At 47.3% G+C, this 19,180-nt stretch overlaps 1 long non-coding RNA gene across 1 annotated transcript; it reads right to left on the reverse strand.

The window, feature by feature from the left end:
- Positions 1-16,810: 16,810 nt before the first annotated feature.
- On the reverse strand, positions 16,811-18,971 carry LOC116793702. Its single transcript, XR_004359569.1, has 3 exons — positions 18,682-18,971; positions 18,200-18,338; positions 16,811-17,042 (listed from the first exon to the last, which is right to left on the reverse strand). It is a non-coding gene; the product is annotated as an uncharacterized LOC116793702 (long non-coding RNA).
- Positions 18,972-19,180: the final 209 nt, after the last annotated feature.

A 19,180-nucleotide genomic window follows, 5' to 3' on the forward strand; every position in this document is an offset into this window, starting at 1 on the left:
AACGATCGTCAGCAACCTCCATCTCCCAAGGTCGGCAAGGCCTTACCAGGCCTCACTCCCCAACACGACAGACTCAACAGCAGGGAACCTGCACCTCCAAGCCACCAGAAGGAAAGAGAGCGAAGGCCTTCCCTCCTTTTTCTTATAGCCCAGCTTACGTAAAAATCCTAGGGAATACTGGGTGAATCTGGGCACTTCCTTGGCTACAAACTGGTCACCAAGGAAGACCTAGACCAAACTACCACACTACCTTTATTAAAGAAAAGAAATTGTTCTGGGTCCTAAGTGGCTGTCAGTGTTAAATCAGTCAGGTGTTCGGGATAAGAGCAGCTGTTAACTAAAAGCAAACAAAGGAAAATAAAGCAACCCCTGAATAATGAGATGAGCATCTCTCTATAATGATTATAACTCATTCTGTTGGTTAATTTATAATTTATTTATGAGGCTTGTATTCCTAAGGTACATCAAGTTTTGAGTTTTGTTTATGGATTTCCACGATCTCTGACGCACAATCAGGTTTGATGATCCTTTCCTGAGGAAAATGGCAGTTCCTGAGCTGTTCAAGTGGCCACAAAGACCCAGGAAGGGTGACGACAATTAATCCAAATTTGACAAACAGATAAGCTTCAGGCTCTCAGAGTGGAAATGAGGGAGGAGGGTAAACAGGAACATTTGAATTCAGGAACAATGGCATGTAATTAATAAAAGTGCCACACAGCCCCAAACAATGAGGAGATGCTGAATCAGAACTGAGCCTGCTGCGATTCCTGGACAAATTCTGGGGATAAAATACACTTAAAATAGGGGGGAATTGATAATCCATACAACTCTTTCTCCACATGCAGCATCTCCCCTTTTCTCCCAGCACACACTCCCAGGAGGACAGGTCAGGGGCAGTGCAGGGATTTCCAGGATTCATTCATGGGCACCTCTACCACCCTCTACCACCCTCATTTGAGCCTTTGGCCAAGCTGGGGGCCTCTGTGAAAATGTCCCTGCCCATGGCAAGGGGTTTGGAACCAGAGGGTCTTTAAGGTCCCTTCCATCCCCAAGTTGGGATTCTATTAAAATCTTATTTTTCCTTTATATTGGAGATGCAGAATTCGTGTCCTTCTGTGCAAGGAGTCACATCATGGGACATGCAATCATGAAACACTGTGTAAATGTAATGCAGACCTACAGAAATCTTGCAAGAAGAATCAATTTTTCTAAAATTGACAGGAGCACACATTGAAGAGACCCTGAAAGGTCTCATTTGAGACACTGGCACTGTCCTGCTCACCTTCTGCCCTGCAGGGCCAACCTCAGGTACATAATACTCATCCTACTTCTATTTTTATTAAAAAATAGAATAATGTGAATATTGAATAATTCGAAATTCAGAAATATTCAAAAATGGGAGTTACAGATTAATATTTCAAGGAAGGTTCATGGTTCTTCCTGGATTATTGTATTTTACTGACACACAAACAAGAATGAATCTCATGGGGATGAGGCTGTGGAGAGAAAAGGACCACAACCTGATCTAGTGGAAGATGTAATGGAATGAAATGAGCTTTAAGTTCCCTTTCAACCTGAACTGTTCTGTGATTCCATGGAAGCATCATCAGGGAATGCAGGAGCCAGTCAAGGGCTTCTCAAGATGAACAGCATTTTTATGGAGATTTCGTTCCCTACCTTCTGCTCACTATTTCAATAGGAAAGTCACAGTAACTTGACTTAAATGAAGCTACTTCTATGCATAAAGTCAACCAACCACTTAATTAGTTCCCAGTGAACCTCTTTTTTGTGAGCTGGAAGGAGAGGAGGCATTAATGTCATTTGTCTCACAATTAAATATTTTTTTTTAAGGAAGGATTGATGCTTGCTGCCTTTTCTCTGGGAAGAGCTCTGGAGTGTCGTGGTCGTCCTCTAAAAGAAGTGGAACGTTCACCAAAATCACACTGTGTTTTAAAAGGAGCATCTCATTTCTCAACTCAGAGCTGCTTGTTCTGTGGGCACACAGAACATTCCTCCCACACCTCAGCACACCCTCTCAGGGGTGGAGTGACAAAGTAACAAGAAGAGAAGCATGGAAGGGAAAATGGAGGAAGAAAATCCGTGTGAAGGTCTTGCTCCATATGGAAACCAGTTGTCTCCTGTGCTTTGAGAAGAGATGGCACCTCTAGCACTTCGCAGCTCTTCCTTCCGTTTCCTGAGTGACCCTGTTGTGATTAGCCCACAGCTAAAAGCAGAGCTGCCCTTCCTCAAACTCTCCATCTCCAGGACAGCAACACCTGCTCATGCTCCTCAGACCCTTAAAGCCTTGAGGACTTCACTCCTTACTGCTTTTCTAGTCGGGATCACCTTGAGAAATAACAGCCCCCGGCAGCTCTCTGGGCATGGCTTTGGCTTTTGAAGGAGCAGGGCCAAAACCCCTAAAAGCAGGGCTGGCCAAGGAGTTTTGCTGGAGCACAAGAGGTTGTTGAACAGGCTGCGTTCTTGCTCTCTCCATGTCTGTGTGGGGACACAGACATTTCATGACCCTGCCACCACCTCCTCATGAGATCAATTATTTGCTCTGTCTTGGCTGGGCAGGTGAGGGAACAGCAGCCTTGGGACTGTTGGAGGGTGAAGTTCTTGAGGTCCAGACCTGTCCTAACCCTTGGCCAGGGTCCAGTGGCTCCTGAGGAACAAACATCTGAGGGGCTGCAGGGCTGTAGTTGTGTCTCTCCACAGGGACAAGGAGGCAAACACTGCTCTGAACACATTTCCCTCCCAGGGTCTCTGTGGCTCTGGCAGGGTGACAGTGGGGACAGGGCAATGGGACACTTCAGTAGTTGTATCTGTGCTCAGAGCTGAGGGCTGGGTGTGTTAATCCTGCTCTCAGAGGCAGAGGAATCAGGGTTTTTTAGAACCTCTGTGACAGTTCATCTCCAGTGCTTTCACCAGAGCAAAGTGAAAAAAAACACCGATTTTCTCTGTCAGGCTTACCAGAGGGGCAGCAGCAGCATTTTTACATCCATGGCTGCCTGAGAGGAGAAACCTGTAATTGCAAACAAAATCCCAAGTTACCGCTCCTCTCCCTGCTTTTTTAGAGCACACTGGAAGTTCTGCAACAAGTATGTCTGGGAAAAGTTTAGCACATCTTTGGTGTCATGCCTTGTGCCGGCTGAAGGTCACAGACAGAGCTGCTCTATCCCTCTGTTATCCATGATCCATGATCCATGTGGAGGCAGAGGTGGGTAGGCAGAGGCTGCTGCAGGTGGCTGGGTCATTTTCCTGAGAAGATCTGATGATATTAAAGAAGATCTGACAATATTAAGGAGATTTAGGAACTACTTGTCATGGTGGCAGATCAGAAGTGGTTTACCTTCACTCTCGAATCCTGACAGAAAAAATCGTGGGAGTGGGATATCAGAATGGAGGAGGAAAGAGGGGGAGAAAGCTGATTCCAACACTGGACTCGTTATCCCAGCTGTGATCAGGCATCTCACCTACCATGTAGTGCCTGATAAACACTGATATTCTGTCATTAACATCCTGCAGCTTCCATCTGTAAAAGCTCCTTATCTCTCCTTTAGAGCCAGGAGAACCCTCCCCAGGGCAGTATCTCCCCTGGATCTCAATCTGCTTTCATTCCTTTCTTAGTTTCTGTGCTCAAACAGGAATCAAACCGAGCCAGTTTTGTGCAAAGCCCTCCTGATATCCCTGCTAAGGTGATCTGGGATCCTAATGGCACACCCTAAACTTAGATTCAAAGGCAGAAAATTGCTAATGGCTCCTGTGAGCAGTGGAGACTCTGCTTTGTAAGGCTTTAAAGCTCCCTGCTGTGGATTGAGCCAGCTTGGACTTCTGCCATGGAAAAGCTGTCAATCATCCCAGTCAGTGCCCTCTCTAAATCCATGAGCTGCTTGACTCAACCAGTGAGGTCAGGAAAAGGCAACCAGCGGGGGCTGCTGTTCTGCACTGTGGCTGCTTCCCCCCTTCAACTCAGGACTACACCCTATGACCCAGGCAGTGCCACAGAATTCCAGCTTTTTGAAGGACTTTCTGGACCTACTCAGTGGCACAAGGAAGGCTGTGCCCAGTCTCATACCAGAGGGTATTCTTAAAACCTGTTAGTCTTGACGGGGAGGGAGCAAGAAGGGAAGTGGAAAATGAAGAGGCAGCAACTTGTGAAGCACTAGAATTGCAAGCAGGGAAGTGTGAGGGAATAAAAGCTGTTACAAAATGTAAAAGAAATTCTACCTATTGGGCTTGATGAATCCCTGCTGTGAATCTGATTGAATCTAGCTAAAGGATCCCATTTCATCCTGGTCTGTGGATTTCCAAGGTTTGTTGGAGCTAGTCCAGCTTTCACCATTAGTAAATACAGCTCCTTGTGTCTGAAAGTTGGAAATGCCCAGCCCAGAAGGAGAATCCCAGAATCTTCAAGGTTGGAAAAGACCTTTAAGATCACCAAATCCAACCATCAACCAGCACCAGCACCATGGTCACCACAAACCACGTCCTCAAGTGCCACATCCCTGTGTTTTCTGAGCACTTCCAGGGATGGGGACACCACCATTGCCCTGGGCAGCTGTGCCAGGGCTGGACAACCCTTTCTATGAAGAAATTTTCCCAGTGTCCAACCTGAACATCCCCTGGCACAGCTTGAGGTTGTTTCCCCTTGTCCTGAACCTTGTTCCGCAGGAGCAGGTGCTTGCTGACACAAAGGCAGCAGATCTGGGTCTTCTGGAGGACACCCTTGTCCCCAGCACAGCACCACCAGCCTGGCATTCCTGGGATTTCTGTCCCACCATGGTGCCCAAACCTCTGGGCTGATGATCCAGCAGAGACCAAGGGGGGAGCCGCAGCTACAGTGAATAGAATCATGGAACTGTTAAGGTTGCAAAAGATCTCTGAGATCTCCAGACCCAACCATCAACTAACACCTCCACGATGATCACCACTAAAACATGACCTCAAGTGCACATCCATCACGTTTTCTGAGCGCTTCCAGGGATGGGGAATCCACCCCTGCCCTGGGCAGCTGTGCCAGGGCTGGACAGCCCTTTCCATGATGGAATTTTTCCCCAATATCCAACCTGACCCTCCTCTGGCACAGCTTGAGGCCGTTCCCTCTCCTCCTGTCCCTTGTTCCCTGGGAGCAGAGCCTGACCCCCACCGACCCCCCTCCTGTCAAGGAGTTGCAGAGCCAGAAGGTCCCCCCTGAGCCTCCTTTTCTCCAGGCTGAGCCCTTGCAGCTCCTCAGCTGCTTCTGCTGCTCCAGCCCCTTCCCAGCTCCGTTCCCTTCCCTGAACACGCTCCAGCCCCTCAGTGTCTGTCCTATCAGAAAGAACCCAAAGTAAATTGCACAGAAAATTTCCTTCAGAGCTCATTAACTGAGGAGACCAATATCTCAGAGCTCACCTTCACGAGCCAGTAAGTAAGAGAAAGTCTTACCTGTTCTGCTGGACTAGTGGAAAGGTGGACTAGTGTGCGCTGTGCTCCTGATATTCCTAGCAGCAGTTCCTTGTAATAGGAAAAATGAGTGGAAAGCAGTTGCCACGCTCAGATTTTGTGCTTTATAAAAAACTAAATGAAGCTGGCAACAATATCCAACCTCAAGACACCATCCGTCTGGAAAATGATGTGGTGTGTAATTAGGGGGGATATTATATTGTAAATGGGTAATTAAATTCCAACATCAACCTCCATCCTGCTATTTTCTGGTTGATGCCTTCTTCCATTATATTCCATTCCTTTATATTATTAGTTTAATGTAAGTTTTTATGCACAATAAAGAGATTTCTTATTAGCTTTGGTTTGTCCCTGCTCTCACTTCCCTGCCTGGATGGAGTCACAAGGAGTCTCTTACCTCCTGAAGCCCTGTCTTATCTCAGGATCTTCAATTAAAAACCAGAACTCTTGGAAACCTCCCTGTTCTGAGGAGAAGTGTGAGCAGGCAAATCCAGTGTGTTTGTGTCTGTGGAGGAGCCTGAAACAGCAGTTTTGAGAAATGCCAAATGTCCTGTGTTTCCTAACAATTAGCTAATTATTCTGGCAGCTCTTCAACACCATCCCCATTAGGGAACTCTGTCACCCCAGAGGGTATTTATGGGAGTAGTGTAAGAAATCCCGCTGATGACCCTTGTGTATTCCTTTTGTTTCCTCTAGAGACAAATCTCCTTCCATTTTTCTGGGAGAATTAAGGAACCCAATGCTCAGAAGTGCTTTGGTCCCTGCCTGAAACCTCCTACCTTGCTCTCCTGAGTCTGGATTTCGAGATGTCTCCTGCAGGTCTATGCCCTGATCCAACCAGGGAGAGGGTTGTCAAGCATTGGAACAGGCTGCCCGGACAGTGGTGGAGTCAACCCCCTAAAGTGCTCCAAAAACATGGATGCAGCACTTGGGGATGTGGTTAATGTTGAACACAGTGATGCTGTTAGTTGGTGGTTGGACTTGCTCATTGTCAAGGTCCTTTCCAGCCTCAATGAGTCTGTGATTCCAGGATTCTTCTGTTTTTGCCTCTGGGGACACAAAGGGGCTGAGAACTACCTGACCTCCATTTGAAGTGCCTGTGGCTCATGAGGACTCAACTAATTCCAGAGTGTTCTGGTAGCTCCAAGCTCCAGGATGGTCCTTGGATTGTGGAACACTGGGAGCAGCAACCACACAGGGTCAGGCTACAAGAGCAGAGTTGTGCAGTTATTTTTAAGCCATCCCTCACACACAGGCACTTCATGTTTACGGAGTATGGCTCAGGAAACATCTAAACCCAAAACATCTCCCCAGCTTTTCACATCCAGTACAAACCTGAGGTGAAGGATCCCCTCTGACTTCCTCCCAGAGCCATTTCAGTGTTAATCAGAGGGAACATTTCCTGGAGAAACAGTTCATATCAAATTTATAACCCTTCCCTTGGGGAGGAAACATCCATTTCCCTTTCTACCTGTCATTCTTCTTCATTTATTGAATCAATAAGGCCTGAAATCTAGCAGGCTTTAAGTAAAAATGAGCTGCTCATGTCAAAGAGAGCCTGGATGGATAAAAAAAACCAACCCAAACTGTTTAGAATGAAGATGCAGTTAATGGGAGCAAAAATAAATAGAAACAGAATCTAAATGTAAATGAACATTACATCACCACTGGCATTTAAGCTCATTTTCAAATCCAGAATTAGAAACAGATTTAACTTGCAGAAACTTGCTGTGTTCACACAGACAGAGCTGCTTTGGGGGCACAGCTCTGAACCTTCTGCTCCCCCCAAAAAAACTCAGCTGGAGGTGGAGAAAGGAGCAAGGGGGATCAGGCAGAGGGGGCAAATCCTGACTTTCTGGTCAAAAAGAGGGTGAAGAGGTCAGGAGAAATACAATTACCTTCCTTTCTTCTCAGGAGATGCAATCTGGTTGTGTTTGCAGCTCTAGTTGAATTCACTCAACCTCAAGCAGATTAAAGGTGAAAGCAAATAATTCAATTCCAGCTCAGGAGAAGGTTGGGCCCTTAATTAATGAGAAGATTCCAGGAAGAGGAAAATAACCCCAAATGGAGTTTGAGCATCAGATTTCTTTCCCAGCTGTCATCTCAATCCTCAAGATCTGTGTTGGCCAAGCTCAAGGCACAGTCACAGACTGAAAACACTCCTGGAGTACTAAAGCTTGGAGTGAGATCTTAAAGCTGGTGCACCTGGACACCTCCTCCACTACACTTCCCACAGGAGAACCTGCTCAATCCCTTCTCTCCTCTTCCAGGAGCATCACCCCCTGGATATTGTTAATCTCCCCCCATCTGTGGGGGCAGAACCTTCCTGGAGTGAAACTTCTCCAAGTTAACAATTCCATGGCACCCTTCCCATTAGTGGATTCCTTCTGGTTTACAGGGCCTCACAGCAGCATTTTGAGGACTGTCATGATATAAAACACAAAAAGCACAACTAATAATAGTATTCAACAGTTCCACCAGCCTCCCATGACAGCTCGGCCCATGGTGCAGCCCAACAGGATCCAGTTTTCCAAGGAGACTGGAGGTTAAAACGTTATCAATACAGATAACAGGCTTTTAGAGATGCTTTATCCAACCATTTTCTCCTTCCTTTCATAGAATCACAGAATCCCAGAATGGTGTGGTTGGGAAGGGACCTTAAAACCCATCCAGTTCCATGGACATGGACACCTTCCACTAGACCAGGCTGCTCCAAGCCCCATTCCAGCCTGGGGTTCGGTCACTTTTGGAGCTCATGAAATCCCAATAATCTTTCAGAGACTTGGATTCCATGGGTCAAAACTCTTTTTTACCTGGAAAATGTCATCTTCATCTTGGGAAAAGCAAGTTTGTACCGGAAGAAGGAGTCATAGGAAATGATTCACTAGAGGAGCTCTGTACCCTCACAGTTAGTGAGGCAAGGGCTCATGAAACTAATAAATTATTCTTTCTTACTTTGATATTCCTAATGTCACTATCCTGAATCACTCTGAGCTAGAAAGTCAAGTTTTACAGATCTGGAAATATCCACAGAAACATTTGTGGTGACACAAAGGGAATCACTGTCTGTTTAAAGGTCCTTCTGCCATGCTTGGGTATAATTTAATTTGCAATGCAGTGATATTAATACAAAATTATTGAGTCCCTAAGGATCTTAAAGAAAAACTACTTGTTCCCAAATCTTTACTGCAGAGAGAGGAACAAACCATCTGATTTCAAGAGACTACGGCAGGGGTTTGGAAGAAGATGATCTTATGGTCTCTCTCAACCCACCATTCTATGATTCTATGAAGGACCCCTGACAGATGAAGAAGGCAAATCCATGCAAAGCAGACTTCAGAAAAAAAACCTGAAAAAGCCAATAATGGCTCTTCCTTATTGATGGAGAACATTTGGAGCAGCTATATTTAGATTTGTAACTGGAAAACAACGTTGTGCTTTCTGAAAAAGAACTGTGTCCTTTCAGAGTTACGTGAGGTCTAAGGTGGCACAGGGTCAGTGCTGTTATTGGCTCACTGATGTCTTGGAATAGATCTTTTCTGACCAAGAATTCTATGAAAAGATCAGTGGAATGCTGCTTTCAGCATGAAATCACCTTGCTGCAAAGGATCTGAGACCTGAACACTGAGGCTTTTTCCTTCCTCACACACCCCCACACTCACACACGTAAGCTCTGGTGCCACGGGAAGCTCCAGCAGTGGTGGCTCCTCACTTCAGCTGATTTCATTCCCTTTGCTTCCCTAAGAATTGTCATTTCACTGCGGAAACGTGTCGTTTGTGAAGCCAGAAGAGGGAAGGGAGCAGGGAGAAAGGCAAAGCTCACCATGGCAAACAGTCACATCTGCCCTGATTGCGGCGAACAGGGACAGGAGGCAACTGAAGTCTCAGCTGTTGAGGTTGGTGGAGTGTGTTTGGGAACACACCAGGCACAGACCAGCCTAAAACACAGCCAGGCTCAGTCCCAGCAGTGGGAGCACATGTTCCCACAGGGATTTTGATAGACAGAATAAAGTCAGGGAAAGGAGCAGGCAAAAGCACCGGGACCTCTACAAGCACAAGTCATAATTTCACAGAGACACTGAAGAAAGGCTTTGTCAGCTCCTTCAGATGGTCAGTCTTGGGGGTTGCCTCCTTTGGGACCTCAGACAGGACCAGGGCAGTGCCCATCCCTGTGCTGGCACTGCTGGGGCACCTCCAGCCCTGGGGGCAGTCCTGGGCCCCTCATTCCAAGACAGACACTGAGGGGCTGGAGCGTGTCCAGAGAAGGGAACGGAGTTGGGAAAGGGGCTGGAGCAGCAGGAGCAGCTGAGGGAGCTGCAAGGGCTCAGCCTGGAGAAAAGGAGGCTCAGGGGGGACCTTCTGGCTCTGCAACTCCCTGACAGGAGGGGGAGTCGGGTGGGGGTCAGGCTCTGCTCCCAGGGAACAAGGGACAGGAGGAGAGGGAACGGCCTCAAGCTGTGCCAGGGGAAGGTCAGGTTGGACATCAGGAGGAATTTCTTGCTGGAAAGGGTGGTCAGGCTTTGGCAGACACTGCCCAGGGAGACGGTGGAGTCCCCATCCCTGGAGGTGTCCAAGGAAGGCCTGACCGTGGCACTCAGTGCTCCGAGCTGGGGGACAAGGGGGGCATTGGGCACAGGGGGGACTCACTGTGCCCAGTTGGATTTTTCCAACTGTAATGACTTCATGATTCTCTGATTTTCTTCTGTATTAAGGTGCAAAGAATGCCTGTCCAACTCCACCGTAAGTTCAGAGAGGCTCACCTGGCCATGGCAGGCTCATGTTCCAGGTGAGTGTGAGGAAGGGTCTGTGCCCAGAGAGAGCAAGCCCTGCAGGCACATCTACAATGCCAATACGGTGGGGAGAGCCCTATGTTCCCTCAGGGTTGCCTACCTGTTTGCTTCCAACTAGGAAAAATTCCTTCAGGAAGAAAGAGCCAGTTGAGCAGCTTCATTCTGCAGGAGCTCCTCTGCAGCACCCCAGGGATGCCTTGGATATGGAAAGCAAGCTCCCACCAGCCACCAAGATGATCTGTCAGAGGCAGTTCTCTCCCTGTAAGAAGTTTTAAGATATTTAAGAGGGTATATTTCCTGTGTCATATTCCATAAATATAAGAGGGTTGAAGAAATTCCTTGTGCCATATTCCATAAACACGATGTGCTCAGGTCCTGGGGAAGTCTAGAGAAGGCAGGTAGAATTCTGTCACCTCCATCGTGTGCCTCAGACTCCAGGTATTTTGAGACTTTTTAGGTAATGAAGGTTAAAGTTGAATAAAGACCCCATGGGCAGCTAAAGAAGATCTGAGATGATTGTCCCTTATATGCCTTAGACAGTCCAATTTTTTTGTATAAGCTGGAATTTGAGGTTGAAATCAAATTCTTCCATGTGGGAAGAAGAGGGGAGAGGGATCCTTTGGCCTCTCATGAGCCAAAGCAAGAATGACAGAGGAGAGGATGTGAATTTAGGAAGGCTGGCACTCTGAAATTTAATCATGTCTGCTGTGGCAGGGAGAATTAATTTTTTTGAAACAGGAAAAGCTTAAATATTTCCCAAAATAAGCATTCTCCATGATTATTTGTAAGGCATCATGGATGGACTTGGCACTTCACTGACAGAAACACTGGCAGGTCTCTGCCTGGAGGAATTTATAATTAGAGCAGAGCAAGGGAAGATGATGGGTAAGACTGTATGGGAGGACAGGGATACAACAGGGAAAGATCAGGAGGAAAATTAGATATTCTTTTCTGCCTTTTTTGCCTCATTTTAATGTGACACATTTTAAACTTAAGATAAAGATCTGACTGAACTTCAGATTTTTTGCTGCCCAAATTTTCTTCTGCCCCAAATTGGAACAGAAAACCAAAAATTTGAAATTCCTCCTGCAATAAATTCACACAGAAAGGGTGATGTGGGAACAGTCTCACTGAACTGCCTCACTTTCCTTGGTGGAAAAATTTTTATCCTGTTTATTCTCCTGGAAACAATTGTGACAGAAATGAAAGCACAGCATGACATTGCTGCTGTGAAACACCCAAGGCACGAGGCAGCCTTGGATGTCTCCGTGGTTTTTGTGGAAAGTTTTGGGAAAGGAGCTGTTCCTGTGAAGTGCTTTGATGTGGCTAAAGAGTTTCTAATGGAAAACAGCTTTAGGAGAAATCCCCCTCAACCAAACCCAACCCACCAAGGAAGAATAGGAGGTAGAATCAAAGTGCTGGGCATGGGATGGTGTGAGAAAAAGAGGGGAAAAATGAAGTAAAAAAGATGATTCCAAGGCAGTAGCCCTTGAGGGAGGCCAGAGGAGCCAGGACAGCTGTGCTTTTTCCCAGTATTTGAAGAAGAATCAAACCCAAAGCAATCCCTCAGCAGATGAGCAGCCAGGAGCTGGTGTGGGAGCTGTGAGACTATGAGGACAGGTCCAGGAGAGCACAGAGCCCTCCAAAACCCTCTGGGAACAGGATTGGGATGACTGGGCACTCTGAAAGAAGGACAGGTGCAAAACAGGGTGTTGGCATTTCTCTGACCCCTTGGGCATCTCAGAGGAACAGAAGTTCAGTGATTCTACTCCCAGAGGAGCAGAATTCACTGGTTCTGCTGTCACAGGAGTAGGATTCACTAGTTCTGCTGTCAGAGGAACAGAATTCACTGGTTCTGCTGTCAGAGGAACAGAATTCACTAGTTCTGCTGTCAGAGGAACAGAATTCACTGGTTCTGCTGTCAGAGGAACAGAATTCACTGGTTCTGCTGTCAGAGGAGCAGAATTCACTGGTTCTGCTGTCAGAGGAACAGAATTCACTGGTTCTGCTGTCAGAGGAGCAGAATTCACTGGTTCTGCTGTCACAGGAGCAGGATTCACTGGTTCTGCTGTCAGAGGAGCAAAATTCACTGGTTCTGCTGTCAGAGGAGCAGAATTCACTGGTTCTGCTGTCACAGGAGCAAAATTCACTGGTTCTTCTTTCAAAGGAGAGCTAAAATGCCAAGCAGATGCCACATTTGGGGACACAGCTGTTTCCCTGCTAAGAAGAATCTGTCCCAAAACTCAGGGAGTCCCAGAATGCCTAAATCAAAGGGTTCCACACAGGATATTTGGATCTAATCTTTCTTCAAACTCTGTTTCTGACTTCTAAAGCCAGCTGGGGATTTCCCTGACTGCTGCCACCTCCCCAGATGAATGTAAAGCACATTTCCTCCCTTCCACCTTTCAAATGAGCTCCCTCGTCCTCAGAGTGCAAAGTGCTGGGCACATGTCACTCCCTTTAACTGGGTATATGAAATGACATCTATAATCTTTCAGGAATTGAAAAATGAGCAGGAAGACACATTTCTGTAAGATTACAGCCCTTTTTGAATGGAAAGAGAACAGCTGTGATGAACCCACACATCCCCTGGGCACTGAACTGACATCAGTGACTGACTTCCTAAAGGAAAGCACCGGCCTGGAGACCTTACCATCCCCTGATGCCCAGCAGCATTCAGGGAACCTGAGCAGGCAACATATTCCCAGATCATTTCAAGTCTATTAATACAGTTCTGGAGTGAAGAGCTTTCCCTCAAGCCCACAATTGTGATTTGGAAGGCTCTGGCTGGGTCTTGCACATCAGTGAGTCACACTGTATTTTCTTTCTGCCTGAGAAACAATATGACTGTGCAGGAAGGAGAAAGGCAAAACAAGTTTTTATCTTGCTCTGGCTTAAGCACTTGATTTGAACTCAGGAATAAGACCCTGGGTGGTGTGAAGTCACTGCTGGGAAGGGCAAAGGCGGCTGGTTCCAGGGAGTGAGGACAGTCACACAAGCACAACAACAGAAATGCACCTGCTGCAGGTAAATGAAACACTTCTTACAGAAGAAAAGAACCTCCCTTGGAGAATAAACACAGGGTGCCTGGGAGATGTTAAAGGCAGAGAACTACAAGGAATTATGTGATAAAACATGTGGATAAAGCCAAAGCAATGGTGTGGAGAAGGGGAAGGAGTGTTTAGGCACATGTTACAAACTCAGGCTTTTACATAACTGTGCTCATTCCCTTTGCTGAATCTCCTGAATTTCCACACTTCCCTGCCCTGTGATCACCACTGTGGAAGTCTTGGCTGCAACAGTACAGGTTTGATAAGGAGAGGACAGGAGAAGGACCTGGGAAAATATTTAGCTGTGGATAAAGCTCATGAAGAAAAAAAAAAAAAAGCTCTCAATAAAATACAGTTTTGGCTGCCTTTCATCCAGATCTCCCACCAGTTTTTATTTACACATCAACACATGGTAATTCCATAGAGGTCGTGGCTGCCCCACCCCTGGAAGTGTCCAAGGCCAGGTTGGATGGGACTTGGAGCAACCTGGTCTAGTGGAAGGTGTTCTGGGGGTTGGAGTAAGATGACCTTTGAGGTCTCTTCCATCCCAACCCATTCCATGAGTCTGTGAGCCAGGAACAAAGCAGCAGCTGGCAGTGCCAGGCTCTGACACTCACCCAGTGCTGTAACCAGCACCAGGACCCCTTTCCCAACCTCAGGAATACCCACAAACCTGGGAAGAGGCACTGAATTCCTCTCAGCAGAGTAAAACTGCACATCTGTGGGGAAAGAATTGTGTTCTGTACCATCCACACGCAACCAGCATCGAGGCCCATGTTGGCCCTGTTTCCCTCTGAGCTGGAATTCATATTATCTGGGCCATGGAAAGTGCCAGGTGCCTCCTCTCCACAGCCATCTGTGATCAAGCAGAACAGTGGTGCTGGACCAGGAGCCTTCCCCACGAAGCAGGAGATACCAAAGCTCAGAGGCAGGGGAAAGCAGGTGATGTGGAGGAGCAGCACTTCCCAGCCTGGTGCTACCGAGTGTCTCTGAGTGTGGAAGGAGCAGTGACAGTGAAAACAATCCCACTGGATCCTCCAGCACCCGCTCCCACCACACATTCCTTCTGCAAGGGCAGAGGTTGCTGCTTGTGAGGTTGAGAAGGGTCCTCAGGCCACCAAAGAAACACAACCAGCACAAGAACTCCCACTGGGGGCTTCAGGGGTGGCAAAGTTTCCCGTAGGATTTTCATAAGGCCAAGGGCTCTTCTGTTCTTGCAGCTGCACAGGAAGCCACCTGTGGCCTTGGGCACTTGTATTTTCCCTCTCTTGAGTCCCAAAGAGCCCAGAGAATCCCTTCCTATCCCACTGAGGAACAGATCTCCTGGAAATGGCTCTTTCTGATGTCCATGGAGCTGAAATCAAACCACCCAACCGCAGATTTAAGTGGCACCTGCACTAAAGAGAACCAAGGGCCTTCTGACTGGGAAAAAGGAGAGGTGGGAGATCTTTCCACATCTGCTTTTACCTGCCTTCCTTAGATGTGCTTTCTGCCTTTCCATGTTGATTGTGAGGATCCAGAGTGTGGCACCAGGGGACAAGCAGAGCTCGAGGACTCCCCTCTCCAAAAAAAAGGAATGCAGAACTGCTCTGTAGAGACTGGGAGAACCCAAAACCCCATTTCGCTGCCTCAGATAGAAGGGACCAGGTCACAGAGGACAATGTGCTGCACATCTGTTTCTCCCAAGCTGGGGCTGGTTTGTGCTCAAAAAATAAAAAAGAGAAAAGAAAAAAAGAAAAAAAGGAAGAGAAGAAAAAAAGAAAAAAGAGGAAAAAAGAAGAAAAGAGAGAAGAGAAAAGGGAAGAGGGAAGAGGGAAAAGAGAAAAGAGCAAAGAAGAGAGAAAAGAAGAGAGAAAAGAAGAGAGAAAAGAGAGAAAGAAAAAAAGAAAAGTTTGGGAAGGTAAGGAGAGAGAGGAAGGAAGAGAGGAAGAAAGAGAGGAAGGAAGAGGGGTTGGTTCTGTATAAGGGCCTGTTTTGGTACCACTCTAGTTTCCCCTATAACAAGTGCTTGAAGATGAACAAAAGGCTCTTACCTCCCTCTGCGTGTGTCTGCAGGGTTTGTCTCAGACATCCAAAGCAGTTCAGGGAGTGATTCAGTGATTCTCCTTCCTCTGGAACAGCTGCTTTCAGTGCCCCTGATTTGCTCTGTGGATACAGAGCTGGATCCTGCTGTCACTTTGCAACAAGAGTCACCGGAATTATTTACTTTTCTTAGGACCATTGGAGCACCTTCACTTCCACCTCCTCTCCTCTTCCTTCTGAGCAATAACTTGCTCATGCATGACTAAAGAAAAAGGCTGTTCATGTGAGATCAGACTTACAGGCCCCAGAGCTCAAAGGGATGAATCCTGTGAACTGTCCATGCTCAGAATTTCTTCCAACTACCCCAAGCAGAGCTCAGCACCTCCTGAGATCAGGATTAATGAGCAACAGCAACAACAAAACTCTTTACAAAATGAGAATATTGTGCTCATGTTTCTTGGGGGTGGAAGACAAGGTCTGCAAGTTCCATGACTGGACCTTGACTATGATTCACCTATTCCACTACATCCTTTGGCTTTTCCCTTTCCCTTAGGCCTTCTGAGTCATGACTCCATGAGCTTTGGCCTAAACTCCAAATCAATAAAGCTGCTTCTACTATTTCTCTGTGGTCTAGTAAAGTCCAGATGTAGTAAAACAAAGCCAAACTCGTTGAATTGTTATTTCCTTTTGTTTAAAGAATTTAAAACCACAATTTTAAAACATATCTGATTTCTCTTTCTCAGCATAGGGCAGGACTTGGGATATGTGGAAGCAACAAGTGAACAAAAAAATCCATCCTCCTGTGGCTTCCCATTCTATTTCTTCCATGATATTTTCATTAATCAGGAGTGGAAAATGTAAATATTGGTTTAGCTGCTATGCTGCAACCTCCTCTAGGTTTCCCAGAGTGCAAGCTGTGCATCAGCAAACATGACCTGCTTATTCAGGACGTGATCCTAAACTTTCCCAGAGCTCCAGAATATTCTCAGTGAGCAATGAAAATACTTCCCAAGGAATCAGTAAAAAAAAAAAGGGACACCACTTTTCTGGATAGGATGTACTGGTGCTATCACAGATTCACTCACAACTTCCAGTTAAGAGGTCCAGTTACACTGGGTGGGGTTTATCCTTCCACACCCTCCCAGGATCCTCTCGGTGCGATCAGGGTTGTAACAGATGGGGCTCATTAGAGAGGCACATTCCTAATAAATATCCCAGCCTTGATACTTGTTAAAGTCATTAATTCTAACTTTGTGCAACAACAAATTATGCAGGGCAGCTGTGCTGGCAGCACAGTAATTTGTGTCAACCCTCCATGGTGACATTGAAAAAAGGGATCTGGGAATGAAGAGCCAAAAAAAGGCAGTGGTTTGTTGTTGGCACGGTTTAATGAAGGTGTCATTAATGAGGCCACTGATTGGTGTCATCTGGGTGGAACAAAAGGAGCAGCGCTTCTGCTGCCTTCCATTCCCAATGCCAGGACTTGGTAGTCATGGTTCAACAATGGGATCTGCTGGAACATCAGCAGGGTTGGAAATAACCCCCCAGAACTCCTCAAGCACCTTGTGCTGAGGGTGTTCTTGGAGGGCGAAGTGATGAGGGGAAAATAGGTATTACTGCTGAGCAGATAATGGGACATGCCTGGGTTAGGACTGTCATTCCATGCTCCAGGTGCCATTCAGATGCTATCCATGCCAGTTCAGGTGCCGTTTCCCCATGTGCTCCTTTCTGGCAGCTATTGGGAAGCAGAGAGGTCATGGATTATTAGCAAATTGCTGGTTGTTTCACTCCAAGCCCAAACCTACAGAGCCAGGCCTGGAACAGATGTTGTCCTCAGTGCAATCTGGACTGTTTGCTTTCCAGAACAGGCTCCCAAATGCCCAAAATATCTTCTATACATCCCCGTGTTACTGTGAAAAGGGTTGCACTGAAAAGGGAAATGGTGCCTTCAGCAATGCCAAGCTCAGGGCGATAATGAGCTCAAACTACTGGGATAGTTCCACATCAACAGAAAGAGGTAATTTCACCAAACAGCAGGAAAGGCTTGTTTTCCTCTCATCTTATCTGTGGAAATTAGGAGGAATTCTGTTGGATATGCGCAGTTGTAAAAACCTTGAGACAGGAGAATAAATCATAGAATCTCAGAATATTTTAGGTTGGGAGGAACCTCAAAGCTCATCCAGTCCCACCCCCTGCCATGGACAGGGATACCTCCCACTAGCCCAGGTTGCTCCAAGCCCTGTCCAACCTGGCCTTGGACACTTCCAGGGATCCAGAAGCAGCCACAGCTTCTCTGGGCAACCCGTGCCAGGGCCTCCCCACCCTCACAGGGAAGGATTTCTCCCTAGTATCCCATCTAACCCTGTCCTCTGGCGGTGGGAAGCCATTCCCCCTTGTCCTGTCACTTCAAGCCCTTGAAGTCCAGGGATTTTTCTCTCCACATTTGCTGACATGGAAGAAATTCCTGGCACTTCCACCAGCTGCCCAGGCCTGGCTGTGGGAAGGGCTGTGGACCAGCAGAGGTGCTTTAGGAGGCTGTGATGGGAGAAGGTTTCTTGCTCCTCCTGCTCTCCAGCAACATGTTCAGTGTTCGGCTTCCCCCGGAGACACCCTCTCACACCGGGGCCACCAGGAGCGGGCTGCACCACCCAACACAAGTGATTTGGAACCAAGTCACCCTATGGATCACCATTTCCAGCCCTCATACTCTCAGGATACTCCTACAGCACTGTCTCCAAGGAGTTGACAGAGTATCTGCTTTCTCCTTCACAGATGACAGGGCAGAAAACACTTTCCTTGCCCTGCAGGGACCCCAGCACTAAAAATCCCAAAGCAACACCTTCAACCTACCACAGGAAGCCCAACAGCAGAGGAAGGTACTAGTTTACTCACCTCCTGGGTGCCATATGCTGGAGGGTAATATTTTGGGCTTTTAGGAAGCTTTGGGTTTCCACGTTTTTCATGTGTGAGGAAGTGTCTGCCACCAAGGAACGTTGCTCCATTGAGCTGCAAACAACAGGTCCAAGTATTCCTGGAGAAGAGATTTTTGGGTTTAGATGGGGTATTAATCATTTGCTCCATTTCCGTGGAGCAACAGGCACCCAACTCTGCACCAGACACAGAGGGAGAGACGTGCTGGAGAGTTAAATCCCACTGTAGCCACATCATTTTCCAGCAGGTTGGGTCCAATTCCGGACACGATGAGCACATGTAGGACACAGTGACAGGCTGTGCTGTGCTGCGGCCCAATGCACAGTGACAAAAATCCCAGATCACTGAAAAGAGATTTCAGGAAGTGGTTGGGTGGAAGGGTGAGCAGAGGGAGGTGGTAATTAGATCAGTGGAGGAAGGTGGTAATTAGATCTGCTGCTCACCACGGGCTCAACCTTCAGCTGTCACTCTCCCAATCCAGGGAACTTGTGGAAAACATTCCTGTCTCCTGGAGTGAGCATCCCTCCTCATCATGCGCAAATGGGCATCTGGGAGGGAAACTCTTCCATGAAAGCAGAGGAATCCTTGTCCCTGGATGACCAACTCCAGATCTGCCCAGTGGATCTCAGACATTCATCAGGAATGAAGTGACGGGTCAAGGAGCAACGGTACAAATGGAAAGAGGGGAAATTTAGGTTAATATTAGGAAGGAATTCTTCCCTGTGAGGGTAGGGAGGCCCTGGCACAGGTTGCCCAGAGAAGCTGTGGCTGCTTCTGGATCCCTGGAAGTGTCCAAGGCCAGGTTGGACAGGGCTTGGAGCAACCTGGGCTAGTGGGAGGTGTCCCTGTCCATGGCAGGGGGTGGAACGAGATGAGCTTTAAGGTCCATTCCAACCCCTTAACATTCTGTGATTCCATGTCCTCTCATGGTTATAACTCTGA

The sequence above is a fragment of the Chiroxiphia lanceolata genome, chromosome 14, assembly GCF_009829145.1.
Source record: "Chiroxiphia lanceolata isolate bChiLan1 chromosome 14, bChiLan1.pri, whole genome shotgun sequence".
Taxonomy (NCBI): domain Eukaryota; kingdom Metazoa; phylum Chordata; class Aves; order Passeriformes; family Pipridae; genus Chiroxiphia; species Chiroxiphia lanceolata.